The 8,355-nt window shown below is 40.7% G+C and overlaps 1 long non-coding RNA gene across 1 annotated transcript; it reads left to right on the forward strand.

Annotated features, from left to right (window-relative positions):
• Window positions 1-6,713: 6,713 nt before the first annotated feature.
• LOC146725178 (uncharacterized) lies at window positions 6,714-7,782 on the forward strand. The gene is made up of 3 exons (XR_014924953.1): window positions 6,714-6,779; window positions 6,875-7,127; window positions 7,244-7,782. It is a non-coding gene; the product is annotated as an uncharacterized LOC146725178 (long non-coding RNA).
• The last annotated feature ends 573 nt before the right edge of the window (window positions 7,783-8,355 follow it).

The following is an 8,355-nucleotide window of genomic DNA, read 5'->3' on the forward strand; positions in this document are numbered from 1 at the left end:
AGTTAACAGTCGCGAAAAGAAAAAAAAAATTTTATTTCTTAATTTTAAGTGGAAATTTTAACGTAAAACAAAACTAATATTTTGATAGTTACTTCACTCAAAGTAATTTCGCAAAAAAAATTTTATATTTCAATAGATAACATTTCATCTTCCAAGTACTTTCAAAAGTTATTAATATCCGAAACAAGTAATTTCTCATACCCCTTAAACAACAAAAAAAACTTTACTCCTCTGGTGAATTTCAATTTCTGGTCGGAGAGGTGGAAAGAAGGGATAATAGTGCCACTGTTGAAAAAGTGAACGGGGAATAAAGTGGAAAACTATAGAGGAGTGACATTGATGCCAACGCTATACAAGATATACGTGGGGATTTTAACTGAAAGGTTAAAGGAAGAAATGGAGGGGAAGAATATGATACCGGAGAGTCAGACAGGTTTTAGGAAGGGAATGGGGGTGATGGATAGTATCTATGTGTTGAACTATCTGGTGAATAAGAGGGTAAACAAGAAGGGAGGAAAGGTAGTCGCGGCATTTATGGACCTGAAGGCGGCGTTTGATTCGGTAGATAGGAAGGTGTTAATGGAAGCAATGAAGAGGAGGGGAGTGAGGGAGGGATTAAGGAGTAGGATAGAAGAGGTGTACAGGGAAACGAGGAGTAAGGTAAGAGTGGGGAAGGAGGAGGGAGAAAATTTTTGGACGGCAAGGGGGGTGAGGCAAGGTTGCCCAATGAGTCCGCACTTATTTAGTTTGCTGATAGCGGATATAGAGGAAGTGCTAAGAAAAGGAGGTTGGGGGGGGGGGTGAAACTGGGAGGGGAAAAAGTGCATTGTTTGGTGTACGCAGATGATATGGTACTGTTGGCGGAGGATGAAGAAGGGATGATACATATGTTGGGGAAAATGGAAAGTTATATGGACAAGAAAAGGTTAGAGGATGAATGTGGATAAGACAAAGGTAATGAGGTTTAAAAAGGGAGGAGGAAGAATGAAGAGAGTGGAATGGAGATGGAAAGGAAAAAGGTTAGAGGAAGTGAAAGAATTCACATATTTAGGGTATAAGCTACAGAGGAACGGGGGGCAGGAGGCGCAGGTAAAGAACAGAGTTAGGAAAGCAGGAGCGGTGATAAGACAGGTGTGGGGAATGGGAAAGAGAAGATTTGCAGGAGACTGGATGAAAAGAGTATGGCTAATGGAAAGGTTGATGGGGACGGTGTTGGAATATGGGGCGGAAATATGGGGATGGAAGGAGAGGAGAGAGGTGGAGGCAATGCAGGAGCGATGGATTAGGTGGACGTTAGGAGTAGACTGGTGCACGCCGGGGTATATGGTAAGAGAGGAGATAGGAAAAGACAAATTTAGGATAAGGGCAGGAAGGAGGGCGGTAGGGTATGAGAGGAAGTTGGAGGAAGGAAGGGGAGGAAGTTTAGCGAGAAAATGTTTTGAGGATATGAAAGAGAGGATAAGGGGAGGAAAGGAAAGAACGATGTGGGAGGAAGAGAGGGGGAAATTCTGGGAAGAAAGAGGAATAGAAGGGAAAGAGATGGAGGAAAAAAGGGGAAGGGGAGAGGAAGTATATGAGGGGTGGGAACAGAAAGACAGGGAAAGGCAGAAGGAGGAAAGATGGGAGAGGATAAGAGAGTCGAGATATAATAGATGGTATGGGGAATGGAAGGAGGAGGGTTTACCGGAATACCTGAGAAAGGGATGGGGGGAAAGTAGATGGAGAAGGATAGTTAGGTTCAGAATGAACAATGAGATGAGAGGGGCGAGATACTGGGAAAAAGAGGGGAAAAGAAGATGTAGGTTATGCGGGATAGAAGATGAAACATGGGAGCATGTGATAGGAGAATGTGGGGGAGAAGGGGAGAAGGGAAACTGGTGGGAAAGAATGAAGGGAATATTGCAGGAAGGAGGAGAAGGGGAAGGATGGATGAGAGAAATAGAGAAAAAGAGGGAAGAGGGGAGAACGGAAGAAAGGAGGGAGGGAGGGGAAAAGGAGGAAGGAAGTATGAGGAGGAGAATGAGTGAGGTATGAATGAGGTGGTGGAGAATGTATGGGGAACCGGAAGCCGAAGCGAAGCGATAGGTAGGGACGGCTCTTTCTCTCTCTAAAGTAGTAGATAAGTAGGTTAAGGTAGAATTAAGTTATTTGTAAATTAGATGTAAGAGTAGAGTTAAGAGTAGATATAAGTAAGATTGTAAGAGTTTGTAAGGTTGGGGAACGCTCCTTCAAAAGCGCCTTCAATCCCTTAGGGGACGAATAAAGAATTGAAATTGAATTGAATTGAATTTCAATTTCTTCGTCACGCACCGGATCTTCGTGCCTCGACGTTGGGCGCCAATTTATCACCGGTCGCGCGAAATTCACATCAAAAATGTGAACCGTGAAGTAAGGAGGAAATTTCTTCTTCAGAATGCCGGTTTTCTTTCGGCACGATCTCTCCGTCCGATACGCAATATTCACAACTGAGTTGGGCGCCAGGTGCGGCAGCCGCACCGTCTCTTAATCACACTAATTACCAGAAAAGCCAAATTTTATTCTATCGGAAGTATCGCCAAAATTTGCTACCAAAAATGTCATTTATGGGAGAGAGATCGCGGCGGTAAAATTTTTTTTCCCCCCGCTCGGCTAGCCCTGGAGAATGTACGGGTTCGGACGCGGGCAACGAGGAATTACCAGACTTGCTAAATTTTCAGCAATATATATTTGAATAACATAATAACAAAAAAAATATAAAACGGATATAATATAAACGGTGACAAGAACCAAAATTTTACATAGTTTCGGGCAAAGTATACTAAGAATAGTATTAATGATTCACCGGGACGAGTTACGACCATATATATAGGTTGTGGTGAAAATATAGATGCCTAAAAAAAATTATAATACGACAATCGGCGGGTTTATGGCCGCCAAGATTTTTCGGTGCGCGGGTCGGCGGCGCGCTATAATTTTTCACGTCGCGGGTGCGTGACCCGCGCGGTATGCGCGACGACAAAGAGAAGACGTAAGGCCACGTCGCGTGCGCCGTACACACTTTCATCTATAACAAAAGATTTACAATTAACAACACAGTTTCTTCATAGTCATGATACTACACTGGCAAGTCTCGACCTTCGTTTATGAGCTTCCAATTAGATACTTCTCGTTATTGCGCGACAACAAAAAAATTACATAACTATACGCGTGACAATAATTATACGCAAGGACTGTCGACGCGGGAGAGGGAATATTCGGAAACGCGAGAGAGTGGATGGGTCATAGCTCTTCTCTCAATATCCGCTACGTTAATCACGTGACTGAAAAAAACCAATATCTAGAACTCTCACGCGTGGCCGGCAACTAGGTCCGGCGTAATTCTCAACAACAACCGTTAATTAGGGACCCACTCACTCATCTACCTTATCTAGGGCGGCTGCAGGATAACGACGTCGTCTCATCAGTCCTTCGAGACAACTCTCTCGCTCTTTTCGCTCCCTGATTGGTCGCTCTCGCTTGTCGGACCTCAGCTCTCACCGGGCGCTCGCCAGACAGTGACAAATCGGGGACCCTCAGGAGACACGCCGGTGACCCAATTAGATAGGCCACTCGTGGCGCTATCAGGTCGGGCCGCGCGCGCGGCCTCGGTGATTCTTGCGGCCGCGCGCCTAATTATCCTGGCGCGCGGATCCTTGTCCGCTGGTTGCCCTCCTTAGGCGGTCGACGCGGCAGTGCACGGCGGAGCCGCTCCTTGGCTCTCTTCCGGGCTTCCGGCTGTCCCGGGGAGGCGACAGCTCTCCCGCCGTCGCTCCTAGCGCGGGGTTTCAGGTGCAGGTGGTACCCGAGTGGCCATTCCCCTTTTCGCTTCTGGAAGGTACAAAATTTTAGGCGCCAGCGTCTATTTCGTTGCCGGATATTCGGCGAAAGAATTTTGAAAAGGCGTCTTACCGAGCGTATGTGTGTGTGTGTATGTGCGCGCGTGCGTGTGTGTGTGTAAACTATATTCTTTTAAATAATTATAATTATAGATTTGTAATGATATTAATTAGTTAATTATAAATAAGAATATTGATTCTAATATCGATTAACATACAGTTATAATGTTACTCAAGGTACTCAATTATTGCAAACATTAATTGTAAATTAAGAGTTTAACAAGGCTCTGTAATATAAATATAAATTTTAAGATATAAGACAGGCAGTAAGAGCCAACTCGCGGATGACAGTGCGTTATCCTAACGAAACTAAATTTTTCGTTAGGATTAAGTATCTGTGCACAAGGCACCAAATATTTTACTTGGTCACGGCCAAGATTTAAAATATGAAATAATCTCATATTTGAGATTTAATTTCAATAACCCTTTCACCCCCTTACGGAAATAAGTAAATGCAAGAGAAAAATATAGATCCGAAAGTCGCTGAATCGGGAATCAAACCCGAGACCTTTCGCTTGCCGGGCGACTGCTCTTCCAACTGAGCTATTCAGATCCTTTCGATTCTATACTTTTCTCTGCTATATGTAATAATGTTGATAAACAAACGCGTTTTTAAGCCAGCGTGTATATAAATTAAGAGTTTAACAAGGCTCTGTAATATAAATATAAATTTTAAGATATAAGACAGGCAGTAAGAGCCAACTCGCGGATGACAGTGCGTTATCCTAACGAAACTAAATTTTTCGTTAGGATTAAGTATCTGTGCACAAGGCACCAAATATTTTACTTGGTCACGGCCAAGATTTAAAATATGAAATAATCTCATATTTGAGATTTAATTTCAATAACCCTTTCACCCCCCTACGGAAATAAGTAAATGCAAGAGAAAAATATAGATCCGAAAGTCGCTGAATCGGGAATCGAACCCGAGACCTTTCGCTTGCCGGGCGACTGCTCTTCCAACTGAGCTATTCAGATCCTTTCGATTCTATACTTTTCTCTGCTATATGTAATAATGTTGATAAACAAACGCGTTTTTAAGCCAGCGTGTATATAAATTAAGAGTTTAACAAGGCTCTGTAATATAAATATAAATTTTAAGATATAAGACAGGCAGTAAGAGCCAACTCGCGGATGACAGTGAGTTATCCTAACGAAACTAAATTTTTCGTTAGGATTAAGTATCTGTGCACAAGGCACCAAATATTTTACTTGGTCACGGCCAAGATTTAAAATATGAAATAATCTCATATTTGAGATTTAATTTCAATAACCCTTTTACCCCCCTACGGAAATAAGTAAATGCATTATTGCCTGTCTTATATCTTAAAATTTATATTTATATTACAGAGCCTTGTTAAACTCTTAATTTATATACACGCTGGCTTAAAAACGCGTTTGTTTATCAACATTATTACATATAGCAGAGAAAAGTATAGAATCAAAAGGATCTGAATAGCTCAGTTGGAAGAGCAGTCGCCCGGCAAGCGAAAGGTCTCGGGTTCGATTCCCGATTCAGCGACTTTCGGATCTATATTTTTCTCTTGCATTTACTTATTTCCGTAGGGGGGTGAAAGGGTTATTGAAATTAAATCTCAAATATGAGATTATTTCATATTTTAAATTTTGGCCGTGACCAAATAAAATATTTGGTGCCTTGTGCACAGATACTTAATCCTAACGAAAAATTTAGTTTCGTTAGAATAACGCACTGTCATCCGCGAGTTGGCTCTTACTGCCTGTCTTATATCTTAAAATTTATATTAATTGTAAACATATATAAATATATACATATATATACAGGGTAGGTCATTTTAAAAAATACGATCAATTTTCTCGTAAACTAAGCGAAATATCAAAAAATGGTTTAGACATGTGTTGTATGGTTTCAAAGGGGCTATAAGATGGTACTATTGGTTTGACCTTGGATATTTATTTGAAGATCACGCGAAGGTTACCTCAATTTTTTTAAATAGCACTCCCTATTTTTTATTACATATTCTTGTAGCTGACCTCGAGAGCTTTTCAAAACACTATAGTCAAATGTTTTTCCATTGCGTACTTTTCGAGTTATACAGCTCGAAAGTTACTACATTTTGATAAAAATACAAAATATTTCTTAAAATATTCATTTTCCGATAGTCTTATTTTACATGCTCCGACCAATCAGGGCAAAGTCCAAGCATGATCCAGCTTGTCAAGACAAGATCCGGACACGATTCAGCCAATCAAAACAAGATACGAACACGATCCATCCAGTAAAGGCAAGATACAAACACGGATCCAGCCAGTCAAGGCAAGATACGAACACGGATCCAGTCAGTCAAAGCAAGATCTGGACACGATCCATCCAGTCAAGGCAAGATACAAACACGGATCCAGTCAGTCAAGGCAAGATACGAACACGAATCCAGCCAGTCAAGGCAAGATCTGTACGCGATTCATCCAGTAAAGGCAAGATACGAAGACGATCCAGCCAGTCAAGGCAAGATCTGGACACGATCCAGCCAGTCAAGGCAAGATACGAACACGATCCAGTCAGTTAAGGCAAGATACGAACATGATCCAGCCAGTCAAAGCAAGATCGTTGATGTGTAGTAACTTTTAACTAGAGATACTTTTTAAAGGAGCTTTTATTAATAAATGTTAATACAATAAATTGTGTGATAAGAATAATTGAAGTCTGTCTTTTATAAACAAATGGTCTGTAACATAGTAACGAAAATGGTGTAAAAACGTATAAGGTGTAAGAGTATATGTGGTGTAAGTGTAGACTTAAAAATGCTATAGTAAAGTCACAGTAACGCCACAGTACTCCCCCCCAAGCGACGATTACGTTGCGAAATGGACTTTCTTCTTAGCTGGGTAAGTTCGTAATGATTTTCCGAAAGAAGCAGTAGAAGAAGTACTAGGGTAATCTGGTGAAATAGTAGATGCAGGTATGACTGAGGTGGTTGTAGGAACTGCAGGCACAACTGATGGTACAACTGATGTGGTTGTAGATGTAGATGAAGTTCTCGAAGAGGATGAAAGAAGAACAGAAGAATCTTCCTTGGGAAAAAAGGTTGGTTTCAGACGTTCCGTTGAGACGTTGACTAATTTTCCTGAAATGTCAATAGTAAACAAAAAATCAGAAATTCGTTTGTTAACAAGAAAAGGACCAGAATATGGTGATTGAAGAGATTTCTTCACCGCATCTTCACGAAGCCATACGTGAGTACAATCATAAAGATTTTTGTGTACAAAAGGTGATTTTTTGGTGTGATGATGAGTAGGAGAAGATCTAATATTCCTCATATGTATTCTATGTTTCTCTAAAAATATTTCAGGATCTGCTGGAAAATCTTCCTCAATAAAGAATTCACCAGGAATCCGAAGAGTAGTTCCATAGAGTAATTCAGCAGGTGAAGTTTTCAAGTCTTCTTTGAAGCACGAACGAAGACCAAGAAGAACAGTAGGTAAAGATTCCAACCAATTCTTCGTCTGATGACACATAATTGCAGTCTTGACAGTCCTATGCCATCTTTCCAAAATTCCGTTTGTAGCTGGATGATAAGCAGAAGTTCTCTTGCGATCACATCCAATCAAATTAGTTAATGCTTTAAAGAGAGATGCTTCAAATTGTGGGCCTTGATCTGTAGTAATAGTTATAGGAGATCCATATCTAGCTACCCAATGAGAATAGAAAGCTGTCGAAACTGTTTCAGCAGTTATTTCTTTAAGTGGAATAGCTTCAGGCCACCTCGAGAAACGATCTATTATTGTTAAGCAATAACGGAAATCTTGACAAGAAGGAAGAGGGCCTATTAAATCTAAATGTACATGTTGAAAACGCTGATCAGGAACCGCGATTTTAACAGAGACATTTTTTGTATGTCTTGAAATTTTGGAACGTTGGCAAGGTAGACAAGTGCGAGTCCACTCTTTAACGTCTTTATTCAATGACGGCCAAATAAATTTCTGTAGAAGTTGTTTAGCTGTAGATCTTCCACTGGGATGTGCGAGGCCATGTACTACATCAAAAACTCTTTTACGAAGAGGTTTAGGAACGTATGGACGAATTAACTCAGAGGAACAGTCACAATATATAGGTACAGATGAGCCAGTAAGCATAAGTTTCCTTAGTTGGAGTGAAGAGTTCAAAGAAAGGAGATCTTAAAGTTCTTCATCATCCTTTTGAAATTCTGCTAATTCTTCCAGAGAGACAATGATTGGCATTGAAACTGACTCAATTCTTGATAAAGCATCAGCTACAGAATTTAACTTGCCTGAAATGTGGACAATATTAGTAGAGAATTGAGCAATAAGATCCAGTTGCCTAATTTGTCTAGGTGAAGCTTTGTCAGGTTTCTGAAGAAAAGCATAAATTAAAGGTTTGTGATCTGTCCTAATAATGAGTTGTCGTCCTTCAAGCAAATATCTGAAATATTTAATTGCTAAA

This window comes from Nylanderia fulva, unplaced genomic scaffold, assembly GCF_048542155.1.
Source record: "Nylanderia fulva isolate GAGA-0341 unplaced genomic scaffold, ASM4854215v1 Scaffold101, whole genome shotgun sequence".
In the NCBI taxonomy this organism is placed as follows: Eukaryota; Metazoa; Arthropoda; class Insecta; order Hymenoptera; family Formicidae; genus Nylanderia; species Nylanderia fulva.